Source organism: Protopterus annectens, chromosome 3.part0 (assembly GCF_019279795.1).
Source record: "Protopterus annectens isolate FY-2018-M chromosome 3.part0, PAN1.0, whole genome shotgun sequence".
Taxonomy (NCBI): domain Eukaryota; kingdom Metazoa; phylum Chordata; order Ceratodontiformes; family Protopteridae; genus Protopterus; species Protopterus annectens.
The window spans coordinates 1,949,770,871-1,949,784,100 of NC_056731.1; the positions used below are offsets into that span (position 1 = coordinate 1,949,770,871).

Consider the following 13,230-nt stretch of genomic DNA (forward strand, 5'->3'; position numbering starts at 1 on the left):
GAAGTACAGCTGTGTGAGGGTACTTATTAACAAAGATGTTAAAATAACTTATCCCAAAGCTGCAATACACCTTCTCAAACATAAGCGTTTGTCTCAGGTGGCCAAGTGGCCCTTTCAGCAAAACTTCTACAGCAGCTGGAAATTACAACAGCAAAGTTAGTTTCTTCCCAAAGAACAGTCATTAGTATGGCATTACTGTAAATGAGCAGTCCAAGCTTTTTTTCTGAGCACAATATCAGCAACTTTGGCAAATAAGCTAAGAAAAAATCCATGGCATAGTCAACTAAAGTTTCCTCTGAGTGTAATCTGACAAAAATGACCACAGCTACCTAAAGAAAATAGCACTTTAGGGTGAAGATAAAAATTATTTTTATCTGAGAAGTCTTATCCAAAGACTGGACCCTAGCACATCCTAACCCCCCCCCCCCCAACTAGGGGGTACCACCTCACTACTCAGGTTTCAGTAGAGATGAGAAAGATTCAGAAACAAAAAGCAAACCAGGTGAGAGGAGAGTCCCTAAAGCAGCAGCCCATTATTCAAACATGTAAGGTTATGGTAAATATGTTCATTTACTCTGTTTGTCAAAAGGATCACAGAGTCAAATAATTACTTCTACTTGAAAAGAATTCTAAAGCAGTCAGCTACCCAGGAGACAGACTAATCTCACTCCAATGGAAGAGAGTACACCTTTGCTTTAACTGCAGTGCAAAACCTACCCCACCTTTCAGACTGTATGCCTACAGCATCTGAAAAATGTGTGAATGGTAGTCTGTCTGGCTTGTGCCCTGGGATAACATTTCTAAAGAATGTTGAACAAGTGGAAGGTACCCTTACCTCTAGCACTTTTGTCATAGCAAATGTTGATACAATTAATCAGCCCCTCAGACTTGCTATGTCTAGACACAGCTTTGCCTTACTTTCTTTACACAAAGGAGTAAAAAATTTAGTCGGGACTGCCTAAAAATCACTGTTTTATATAATGCCTTGTGCAAAACTTATTCTCCATTGTTCTGGGAGTATTAATAAACATGTAAAGGAAAAGTGTGTAAAATCTTACCATAACCATAGATGTCCTTCTCTTCCATGTTGCAGTATTCTACATGTGGGTTTACCCTTCTTCCTCTCCAGTTCGTCCAGCCAGGATTCCAAAGATTTTCAGTGCCTCTAGGTGTGTCGCACATCTGATGTAGCAGCAGGAATGTGGGCCATAAAAGTGATGTCTGCACGCACCAGCCCTCAGAACGTAAGCCCCAGTCGGAGCCAGTCCTATAAGGGCATAGCCTGCCCAGTATCACCCAGGTGGCAAGTGCAACCTGATAGGAGGGGATGGATGAGGGAAGGAATACTGCAACACGGAAGAGAAGGACATTATGGTTATGGTAAGATTTTACACAACTTTCCTATGTCCTACTCCAATGTTGCAGTATTCTACATGTGGGTGAGTGCCAAAGTTCACTGAGGACTGGTTGGTGGTCTAAGAGAGGTTTCCAGGAATACATGTAGAATGGCCCTGGCAAACCACACCCTGGCTCTAGAGATGTGGTCCAGCTTGTAGTGCTTGGTTAAGGTGTGCATAGAGGACCGAGTAGCTGCATCAAGTATGATGTTGGTGTCTAGCCCTTTAAAGAAGGCTCCAGAAGAGGCCATTATTCTGGTGGAGTGGGCTTTGACATTGCCCTGCAAGGTCTTCCCATGGCGTAGGTAGCAGAAAGAAATGGCCCTGGAGATCCAGGCTGAAATGGTCTGTTTGGTTACTGCCTTCCCCAGATCTCTGGGATGGAAGGAGACAGACAGTTGGTCTGACTTCATAATGGGCTTGGTTTTATGTAGGTAAAATTTAAGTTGTTTGTGGATGTCTAGGGAATGAAGTACTCTCTCACTATCCCCCTGTGGGTTGGGGAAAAGGTAGGCAGGTGAATGGCCAGGTTCAAGGATAGGTCATTCACTACTTTGGGTGTGAATGCCAGGTTAGTCCTGAGAGTCACCCCGTCAAGGTGGAAAACTAAAAAGGGTGGTGTAGCCATAAGAGCTTGCAGCTCTGAGACCCGCTTGGCTGAGGTTAGAGCTACTAAGAGAACAGTTTTCCATGTGCAACATTTTATGGGAGCTTTGTCTGTTGGCTCAAAGGGGGCTAAGGTGAGTTTTTCTAATACCTAGTTAAGGTCCCAGGGAGGAGGGGACAGTTTCCTGGGTGGTCTCAAGTGTAGTACCTCTTTGAGGAAAAGTTTAGCGGGAAGTCTGAATGCAAGGGGTGGAGATCCAGAGGTAGCCAGGCAGAAATTGCAGACAAATGTGTTTTTAGAGGCTAGTAGGCCAGTCCTGTCTGCAGTAGTTCATACAGTTAAGACAGGATAAGAGGAATGTCACTTTCCAGCAGGTCCACCTGTCTTTTGTGACACCAAATAGAAAACCTCTTCCACTTCAAGAGATAGGATTTTCTTGTGTTAGGTTTCCTGGCCTCCTGCAGGACAGTGGGCATGTCCTTGTTGCATAGGTGTCTGAAGAGGATCAGAATCCTATCAGCCATAGGGGTGAGGATTGCCACTGTGGGTGTATCTGAGTTACCTTGTGCTGCATGAGCAGGTCCACTGAGGGAGGTGACTTGTGGTGACTGCCCTTGGACAGATGAAGAAGGGGGAACCAGTGCTGTTTTGGCTGGTAGGGAGTCACCAGCAAGATTTTTGGTGAATCCTGCTGAATTCTCAGCAGCACCCTTTGAATCAGGGGGAAGGCATACAGAAATTTCCCCTTCCAAGACATTGAGAAGGAATCTGTTGCCAGTGCCTTGGGGTCAGGTGTCCTGGTGCAGTAATCAGGAATTTGCCTGTTTATGGAGGAGAAACAGGTCTATTTGAGGTGTACCACACCTGTGGACCAGATCCAGGAAAACATCTCTGAGAAGCATCCATTCGTGGCTGTTTGAGATGGTCCTGCTTAGGTAATCTGCCTTATTATTGTGCAGGAAGGGTATGTAGCCTGCCTGTAGGGTAATTCTATGTGAGGTGGCCAGTTCCCACACCTGCAGAGCTAGCCTGCATAGGAGTTATGATTTCATCCCTCCCTGTTTGTTGAGAAACCACAGGATTGTGGTGTTGTCTGTGAATATCTTGAGGGGGCCTTGATCTAGATAGGGTTGGAAGACTTGTAGAGGAAGGAGGATTGCTCTCATTTCTTCACTGTTTGTGTACTAGTTTAAGTCTGTCAACAAGTCTTGCACTTTTCTTTGTCCTAGAGTTGCTCCCCATCCGAGATCTGAAGCATCTGTATGGTTAGTCTGGGATGGTGTGGGTGTTTATAGATGGAGGCCAGGGTTCTTGGCATCCTAAGGCACCCACCATCGCAATTCTTGTTTCAAGCAGGGAAGGAGGGGAACCCTGAACTCAAGGAGATGAGAGTGCTGAGTCCACACTGACTGAAGATACCACTGCATTTTCCTTATGTGCAGTCTTGCTAAGGACAACATGGATATGGTGGATGCCATGTAACCCAGAAGTCTCAGAAATTGGCTTACTGTCAGTTCTCATGCTTGGAGGGCACCAAGTAGGTGGTGTGACAGGGACACTACCTTCTCTGGTGGTAGAAAGGCCTTCTTAAGATCTGTCCAGATTCTGCAACCCAAGAAGACAATGTCCTGTGCAGGATGATCCAGGTGAGATTTTGGGAAGTTTGTTAGAAATCCTAAGGACTGCCAGATGAGCAGAAGGGCCTGGGGTGTGAAGAAGAGTCTTCTGATTGTCTGCCTGAATCAGAAAGTAGTCTAGTTAAGGGAATATTTGGATGCCCTTTGTCCTGCAGTAAGTGATAACTGGGAGCCAGACATTCTGTGAATACCCTGGGAACGGTGGAAAGGCCAAAGGGAAGGCACAGAACTGAAAATGGGATGAGACTGCCAGAAATCTGAGGTATTTCCTGAAGGTGGTCTTTACTGGTATGCAAAGGTAGGCATCCTTTATGTCCAGGGTTGCCATGAAACCTTGAGGTAGGAGGAGGGAAAGTGGGTAGGGAGCATGAGCATCCAGAAGGTAAGAACTTTTAAGAAGGGGTTGAGACAAGGGAGGTCTAGTATAGGCCTCCACGGACCGCCCTTTCTGGGGACCAGAAAGATTCTAGAGTAGAATCCTTTTCTTTATGATTCTGTAAGTACTGGTTCTATAGTGCCTTATATTTGCAAGGTTTGCAGTACCTGTCGTAGGAGGGGAATCCGACTGGTGGGTGGCTGAGGCATGCCCAGCCTTGTTTGGGGGGGGGGGGGGTGATCCAGGTCTAAGTAGCCATTCTGTATGATGGACAGAACCCATTTGTCTGGGGTAATGAGTGAACGCACATGGAGACAGTGAGAGACAGGCAGACAGGGGAAGGGATGCGGGAGGGGTGGTTTACCTAATGAACTGAGTAATGGCCAGGTAGTTCCTATGGAACAGGGATGGGCAAGACTAGCAGGTGTTTTAGGTCCTGCAATTCTTTGCCTTTTTGTTACAGGGACTTAAAGATGTCAGCCACTTTTCCCCAAAACAGGGCAGTGTGATCCAAAAGAGCATCAATAAGTTTGGCCCTGAAGTCGTCAGGGAGGGGCTGAAGGCATAACCAAGACTATCTTCTTAATGCAGAAGCTGATGCAGCTGACCTAGTTAAGGCTTCAGCTCCATCCTAACTGCAACTTATGGAGTGTCTATTCACCTGAGAGGTGAGAGCTAGCAGTGAGGTAAAGGAAGTTTTGTCCGCACAGTCTGGAATGTCAGGCAATTCCTTAGTGGCTTTGTCTAGCAGTGCTAAGGAATGCTTGGGTCATGTGAGTTTGGTAGTTAGTGGCCCTTAATGACAAGGTAGCAAAAGTGTATATTTTCTTCCCCATTGTCTTGCTGTCCTTGTCAGCTGGAAGAATGGTTGTAGCAGGGAGCAGTTTGGAAGCCCTATCAGTAGAAATGGAGATAGTGGCTGGGTCAGCCGGAGGGCACTTAATCAGAAATTTCTCTGTCTCAGGGGCTTTGTAGAGTCTATCTGCCCTGTGTGGGGCTAGTGGTTGGGAATCAGGGTTGATGGAAGCACAGGAAAAGACATCCAAGGAAGGCCGGCTGAATAGGAGGGATAGCAGGAGGACTGGGGGATTCCATCTGTATCAGGTCATAAAACCTCTTCTGCACTTCAGTCATATCTGAGGCTTCCCACTTAAAAGTGCTCTTTCATCTTGTTGATTGTTTCCACAAAGGTTAAATCCTCCACTGGGGGTCAGGCTCAATCAATGGAACCTTCTTCTGGAGATCCATATCCCAGGGGGCGGAACAGATCTAAGAGGAATCGGAGAGGGAATCCTCTGAGGAATCACACAGTTCCTCCTCTTTCAGTTGTTCTAACCTCCTTTCAGGAATAAGATGTCTAGGACTTAGCAGGGGAGGAGCAGTGCTAGGGGTTCCTGTTGCAGAAGGCCTAAGGGTCATAAAGGCACTGAATAAACTCTGGCTGAAGGCCTGCCAAATGGGCACGCTTTTAGAAGCAGGAGATAAATTTTTGTTTTCTGTTTTTTCTTAAGAGGCCTAGCAGGCATCTGGCTGGGAGAAGGACTCGAGTCTCAGACATAGGGATGGCGGCAGCGGAATCCGACATGCCCACCAAGAGCACTGGTCTCCCCTGAGACTAAGATAAATGCAGGCATAGCCTCTACAGACATGCTGTCCACTCCAGATTGTGCAGCTTCCTCATAGGTACCCCACTTTATTCAGACCGGCGGAAGCCAAATCCTCGGTCAGGCCATCGGCCACAGGCTGAGGAATGGCTGGTATAGGTGCAGCTGAAGAAGTAGGCCACAAGGTCTTGGCATTCTTCTTAGGCAGTTCAAACGGGGTGTCGGCCGTGGCCTCCATCCCTAACACTATTTCTTTTAACCGCTGGTTTTCCAAGTACAAATGTGAAGCCTGTAAACAGCAACATAAGGTCATAGTTCTCATGATCATGTTCCTTACCTAAACAAGAGAAGACACTGATCGTGGGTGCCTTTGTGGGTAATCTGCTAACCACATTTACACTTGCCCTATCCGAATGACATGAACAGACTACATAAAACAGTAGGACTTAAAGGATCCCCAACGGGGTACTGAACTGAATTTTTCTTGATCCAACGTCCGCGAGAAGCACCTGGTGTACAACTGGCAGCTGAAAGGTTTTGAGGGCTGGTGCGTGCAGACGTCACTTTTATGACCCACGTTCCTGCTGCCACGTCAGACGTCCGACGCACCTAGAAGGACTGAAAATCTTTGGAATCTTGGCCAGACGAACTGGAAACTAAGTAGGGTAAAACTACATGTAGAATACTGTAACACTGGAATACAAGGACATCTGGAGGATCCAATTCTAAGACCAGCCGGCCCTTCCATCATGTCCACTGAAGGGCCATCCTATCCTTGTGAAAGACTGTTCAAGTTCTCTTACAATTAAGGCCTACAGCTCAGATTATCCTGGCACATATGACGGCTACTAGAAAGTGTTTTCTCCTGAGAAGAAATATAAAAACAGGCAACTGGCAAAAACAGGAATGTTTTCACTGATGAAGCTTAAGTACTAAAGAGAATGCATGAAACTTCCATGAGGCTTAAGATGAAGGGCCCATTACAGCAAAAGTATGGAGTGATAAAAAAGTGACCAAGAGTCTCAATAGCCATGCACTCCATAAGCTAAGTTGGAGACTTCTGAGTTAAGAATCTGGCCGCCCCCTGGGTTTTACAAAGAGCACCCATGGAATGACTGCTAGCCAAACTGCCCGCTGTCGGAATTCCTTAGTGTGGAGGAAACAAAAGAGTACAACTGGATACACATACTCACCATAACCACATATATTTAAATAAATTCACTTTGACAATATCTATCATAAGGTGTGTAGGAATTATGCTGGAGGTGAAGGATGTCATTTCCCCCTCCAGGCTCTGCGGACTCCCTCCCACACAGACATCAAGATGTTGGGGATATTAAAGGATATCTGCTGGCACAATCTTCAGAACCTTCTTGCTGTAGTCTGCATGAACACCTCGAGTCTAACTGCACCATCAATCTTTTGGGTTGGTGGACAGAAGTTCACAATCATGACAACTCTATGTACAAACTACACAAGTTTCAAAGCTTTAACTTCAGAGTGGATCATTTACCTACCAGAGGTAAAACAACCCTAAAAGATGGAGGGAGTTAAAAACTGCAGTTGACTACGCGGCATACTTATTTAAATGGAGGAAAACTTGTAGGAAAGCCACAGATGAGTAAACAAAGATTTACCAATTGCTGTTAAGTCACCTAGACATTCTGTTATGAGGCACAAGGCTAAAATCCAAATGAAAAATAAAAATTATGTACTTACCATAACGCTAGATTAATGATGTCTTATTTTTCTACTGTTCAGCTCTGCAACTTTTTGAAACTGTGGATCCAGGGCTCTGACTCCTCCCCTACCCATAATGCTTTCTGTTCCTCAAAATGCCTCAAACAAGTTTGCCTGCTCAAAACCAGACAATACTCCAAGAATATCATAAACAAAAAGGATATAAAATAGTCTATAAGTGGGAAACAGCAACCAAGGCTGTTGAATAATAAGGTCCCTAGTGAGGTCCACACATTGCAAAGGAGCACCAAATGACAATCTGGAAGAGGGACAGAGGAAGGGAGGGATGTTGAATTGTATGAAAACAAAGCAAGCTGGATCTAGCATTATGCTAAATACGTAACTTTTCATATCCAATACTGTCTCTCTTTCAGTCTGATTTCTAGAACAGATTCCCAAGCTACCCAAAAATCTGAGTGGCATCAAGGAATAATATTCCTGAGAATGGTAGAGCCAAAGAATGTACAGAACCTGGACTGTACACAGAGCTTGTAGTAAAACACAAAGGTGTGAACAGATGACCAACTTGCTGCTGCACAAATTTCAACAGGAACTTTACACAGAAAAGCTGTAGAAGTAGCTAGTGCTCTTATAGAATAAGCCTCTTTTTTTTTGTTACAGAGGAAAACTCATCTTTTCATAAACATTATACAATCAGAAAGACAGACAGACGGATACACTTTTGCCACCTTCACTTTAGGGAAAGGAACAAGAAGCTGATCAGATTTTCTAATGTTACCAATCCAATGCAAGTAAAATCTGAGTTGTCTGTGAACATCCAATAAATGTGAAATCTATGCTCCTTTAATGGAAAAAATTGAAAGGATATCAGTAGAGCGATAGACTGGTTAATTTACTTCAGATGCCACCTTCAGAAGGAAACTGGGATTTGGTCTTAAAGCTACAATGTCCTTAAAGAAGATGATATATTTGGGTTACAGGCTAGAGCTTGCAATTCTGAAATCCTCTCTGCAGAAGTAACAAACACAAAATAAAGTTTTTTTTTTCAAAACAAGACATTTTAAGTCTAATGTGGCTGCAGGTTTGAAAGAAGCCGAAGTTAATGCCTCTAGCACAATTGTAATATGCCATGGCTGGACTTAAGGCCACAACAGAAAAGTCACCTTCAGAAAGGCTTTTGAGATTTTCAGGGAAGCAATGGATGTTTGATTATGCCCAACATGAAAATTGGAAATGGTTGCTAACTAAACTTTGATAGTTGAAACACTAGAGCCTTTTTGGAATAGAACTGACAAGAAATCTAAAACAGATGGAGGAGATGCTGAAAAAGGATCTGATCTTTTATATTACGTCCACACAGAAAATGTACTCCACTTGCTAAAGTAAATCTTTCTTGTATTTTATTGTGAAGTGGTTAATATGTGGACCACAGAAGAGAACAGCCAAGAATCTCTGGCCATCATTAGAACTGGAGGAAAGTAGTTATGTATACTTATCATAAAAGTAAATGTTAGCATGTATTCACTGTTGCAGTCGTAACTTGTGGTGTTTTTTTTAGCCATGGAAGCCCTTGGCTGGCCCGACTACCAGAGAAAAATTTCCCACCTGCAGTAGCAGGTGGACATCCTATCTGACGTTGCTATGCTTGGGTAGAGAGAGAGTTTGTCAGCCCCATGACCTCAGTACTTCTCTTGCCCCTAGAGGAAGGAGCTCCCCACAGGTATCCTGAGGTCATGGGTCTGGAACACTAAGTCCAGGAAAACTAAGGTTAGAAAGAGTTAACCTGACTAAAAAAGTGCAGTTGTATACACTTACCATAAATGTAGATGTTCGAGTGTATTCACTGTTGCAGTCATCACACTTTGGTTGATTCTCAAAGCTGAGGAAAGGTGGAGGCAGTCAAGAAGTGTTTGGGCTGAATAGCAGGCCTTGTAAGACTGCTGTAGCAAATCCAGCTCTGGATTTAGAAAAAAAAATAGGCAAGTGGCAATGCTTGGTGAAGGTGTGTACAGAACTCCAGGTTGCAGCTTCCAGAATGTCCCTGGTAAGGACTCCCCTGAGAAATGCTGTAGAGGTGGAAGTAGTCCTAGCGGAATCTGGTCTAATCCCCTGTAGGGTAGATTTTCCATGGTGCTTGTAGCAGAAATGGATGCAGTGTGCTATCCATTTGGAAATGGTTTGTTTTGAAATGGCCTTGCCCTCTTCCCCTGTAGCAAAGCTGACTAGCAGCTGGTCAGATTTTCTGAAAGGTTTAGTCCTGTCAAAGTAGAACCTGAGCTGTCTGTGTATGTCCAAGGAGTGCAGAATCCTTTCCCCTTTATTCTGAGGGTTAGGGAAGAAGGTTGGCAAATGGAAGGATTGGTTTAGCACCACACTGGACACTACCTTAGGCATAAAGGATGGGTTAAGCCCAGAGGGAAACCCTGTCAGTATGGAAAATAATGATGGGTTCCACAGCCATTACCATCTGTAACTCAGACACTCTTCTTGCTGAAGGTATGGCTAAAAGCAAGGCAGTTTTCCAAGAGAGGAAATTTAACTTTGCTGTAGCAGCAGGTTCAAAAGGGGGAAGAGTGAGCTTTTCCAGTACAACGTTAAGGTACCAGGCAGGGGTGGGGTGCTCTCCTAGGGGGCCTTACGTTGTTAGCCACTCTCTGGAACAGTTTGATGGTGGGAAAATAGAGGTGGCTCAGTATTATAATGCACTGAGATGGCAGAGGCATGAATCTTAATGGAGGAGAAGGATAGGCCTCTGTGGAGTAGCTCTGCTAGGTAATCCAGGACTAGAGGTAAGGAGGGCACTGCTGTGTCCTTTCCTTCAGACTGATTCCAAGAGCAATATCTTTTCCACTTTTCAGCATGGGATTTCCTAGAACTAGGCCTTCTGGCTTCATGAATGACATCCAGCACCTGTTTGCTGAGGGTTGCTGGTGGTGTATTCATGGAATAAGCCAGGATGCAAGCTTTAGGGTTTGCAACTGTGGATGCAAAATCTGTCCCGTCTGGTGAAGGTGCCAGGGTGGCACTGTTGTCAGACTGTTTAAGAGTGGGTACCAGTACTGAAGTGGCCAGTCCAGGGCAATAAAAATTGACCATCTTGAGTAGTACTTTTGAGAGGAGGGGCAGAGAGGGAAGGCATAAATTGAGAGGTTTTCCCATTGGAAGGGTAGGGCATCCACCTTCCAGGCCCTGCTGAGCGTTCCTGGTGCAGAATTTGCTCAATTGGTGGTTCTAGGGGTAGGCAAAGAGGTCTACCTCCGGTGTCCCCCACCTCTGGATTAGAAGGTTGAAGGTGATGGGCTCCAATTTCCACTCGTGTGGGTCTATGAGATTTCTGCTCAAGTCTGCCAGTGAATTTTGTTTGCCTGGCAGGAATTGAGCTTGTAGATGCACTTGGGTGCTCAAGGCTGTGTTCCACAGGGCCATGGCTAACCTGCAGAGTGGATAAGAATGGATTTCCCCCTGCTTGTTTATTTACCACATAACTGTGGTGTTCTGTTTTTATCAGCAGCTGACCTGGAAGGTTTAGGTATTTGAAGGCTGTCAGAGCATTCTGTACAGCTAGCATCTCTTTTTGATTGATGTGCAGGAGAATTTTGGCCTGGGCTCCAGTGGCCCTGAATGCATTTGCCTGCCATGTGAGTCCCCCATGCATAGTCTGATGCGTCTATTGTCAGGGTTTGGGCGGCATGGGGGTTAAGTGAAAGGCAGTCCCTTGTTGTGGTTGCATGCTTCTGCCCACCAAAGTAACTCTGCCCTTAGACAAGGTATGATTGGAATGACTGTTTCCAAGTCCTGAGAATGTTGGCACCAAAGACTTAAGTACCACTGAAGTTTCCTCACATGCAGTCTTGCATATGGAATTAGAATACATGAGGCCATGAACCCTAGGACTTGCTGTATTTTCCTTGCAGATAGCAGGGTTCTGGTGGTTATTTGTTTGAAGTAGTTGGTCAGACAGACCTGTTTTTCTGGAGTGAGAAATGCCACCTGTGAAGTTGTGTCCAAGCTTGCTCCCAGGAATACAATCTTTTGACTGGGCACCAGTTAATATTTCTTTTCATTGATGGTGTACCCTAATGAAGTGAGAAGGCTTTTTACAAATGCCAGGTGATGAAGTATTCTTGACTGTCCGCCTGAATCAGGCAATCATCCAAGTATGGGAAAATTTGGATAATTCTCTGCCTGCAATGTGCAATGGCTGGAGCCAGGCACTTTGTGAATACTCTGGGCGCAGTAGATAAGCCAAAGGGAAGTGCAGAGAACTGATGGTGCATAGAGCCTGCCCTGAAGCGTAGATATTTCCTGCATGACTCCCTTATGGGAATGTGCAGATAAGCTTCTTTTAAGTCTAGAGTGACTAACCAGGCATCCTTGGCTAGCATAGGGAGTTGTTGTTGCAGGGTAAGCATCTTGAATTTTGGGACCACCAGAAAGGTGTTGAGAATTGATAATTCCAGGATTGGGCTCCAAGAGCCCTCTTTTCTGGGCACCTGGAAAAGTCTGGAGTAGAATCCTTAACCCCTCTGTTCTACTAGAACAGGTTGAATAGCTCTGATATTGAGCAGGAAAGTACTTGCTTGTGAGTCTCTGCCCACTGGTTTGGAGGAAGGTCTGGAAACCCGCTTGGGGTTGGCGGTGAATGGAAATAAAATTTGTACCCCTGGGATACAATGTTGAGGACCCATCGGTCCTGGGTGATGGACATCCAAGTTTTTTGCATGAAGGGCAAGTTTTCCTCCTAGGGGCACAAGCAATTGGGCAGAGCTGGGAAATAAGGTGGCGGATTACCACTCCCTGCTTTAAGGGTGGGGACACTCCATTGCTAAGATCTCTGCATACCCTGAGACTGTAGTCTGGGTGGTCTGTTTCCCCTGGGTCTTGTTTGGGAAGGCCAGGAAGGGGGTGGAAAGGACCAGTGTTTTGAAGGGCAATGCCTACTGAATCTAGGGAGTTGCACTTGTAGGGGGGGTTGCACTTGTAGGAATTCTTTAACAGTCTGCATAGATTTAGCTTTCTCGTCCATCTTTTTAAGAACCTCTTCTGCTTTGGTGCCAAAAGTACAGTTTTGTACCTACCATAAATGTAGATGTCCGATAGGAATGCATCTGCAGTCCTTACAAATGGGTTGTCCTGTCGTCAGGCAGCCCTTCGGTCGGCCGGATTCCAAAGTCTGGGTCTGGCCTCGGCTGGTTTCGCACTTCACCCGACGTCATAGCTGCAGTTCTTCGGGTATAAAGGCATCAGCCGACGCCATTTTCCTCAGTGTTTCTTGCCCCAGATGCCAGGTGCCCTCTTGGAAGGCTAAATTTGGATAAATGCCAATGTTTCCAAATAGTAGAGAGCAAACACAAAAAATAAGCATGTATGTACATATATACAAACAAATACACCATAATAGACCCCCCCCAGCTAGCTATAAGATGGGCAAATACCCTAGGAGTACCACAGAGGGGAAGGCGGGTGGGTAATCCTGACTGCAGATGCATTCCTATCGGACATCTACATTTATGGTAGGTACAAAAAGTACAGTTTTGTACCTACCATAAATGTAGATGTTCGAAGATCCACATTGCTGCAGTCCTAACACTTGGGTAGTCCGCTGTCCCAGTCGGCCCGAATACCAAAGTATAAGGCCGACGTCGGTCAAGGCGCATTAGTCTGACGTCAGGACGTCAGGGTACAAATGCGCATGACCGACGTCATATCCTCAGTCTTTTCTTGCCCCAGATGTCAGAAGACCCTAAAAAGATAAGGCCAAAACCAAAACACCAACACCAAACACTCCTGTACCAAATATATGTACAATATATACAAATTTACAAAAGTACAACCCCACCCACACAACCACCCCTAAACACAGAGGGAAGGAGGGAGGGTATTGACTGCAGCAATGTGGATCTTGAAC

At 45.4% G+C, this 13,230-nt stretch overlaps 1 protein-coding gene across 1 annotated transcript in view; it reads right to left on the bottom strand.

Annotated features, from left to right (window-relative positions):
- The window catches only part of SETD2 (SET domain containing 2, histone lysine methyltransferase), a 3,532,865-nt gene that overhangs the window by 1,583,923 nt on the left and 1,935,712 nt on the right, over window positions 1-13,230 (bottom strand). The window lies entirely within an intron of this gene.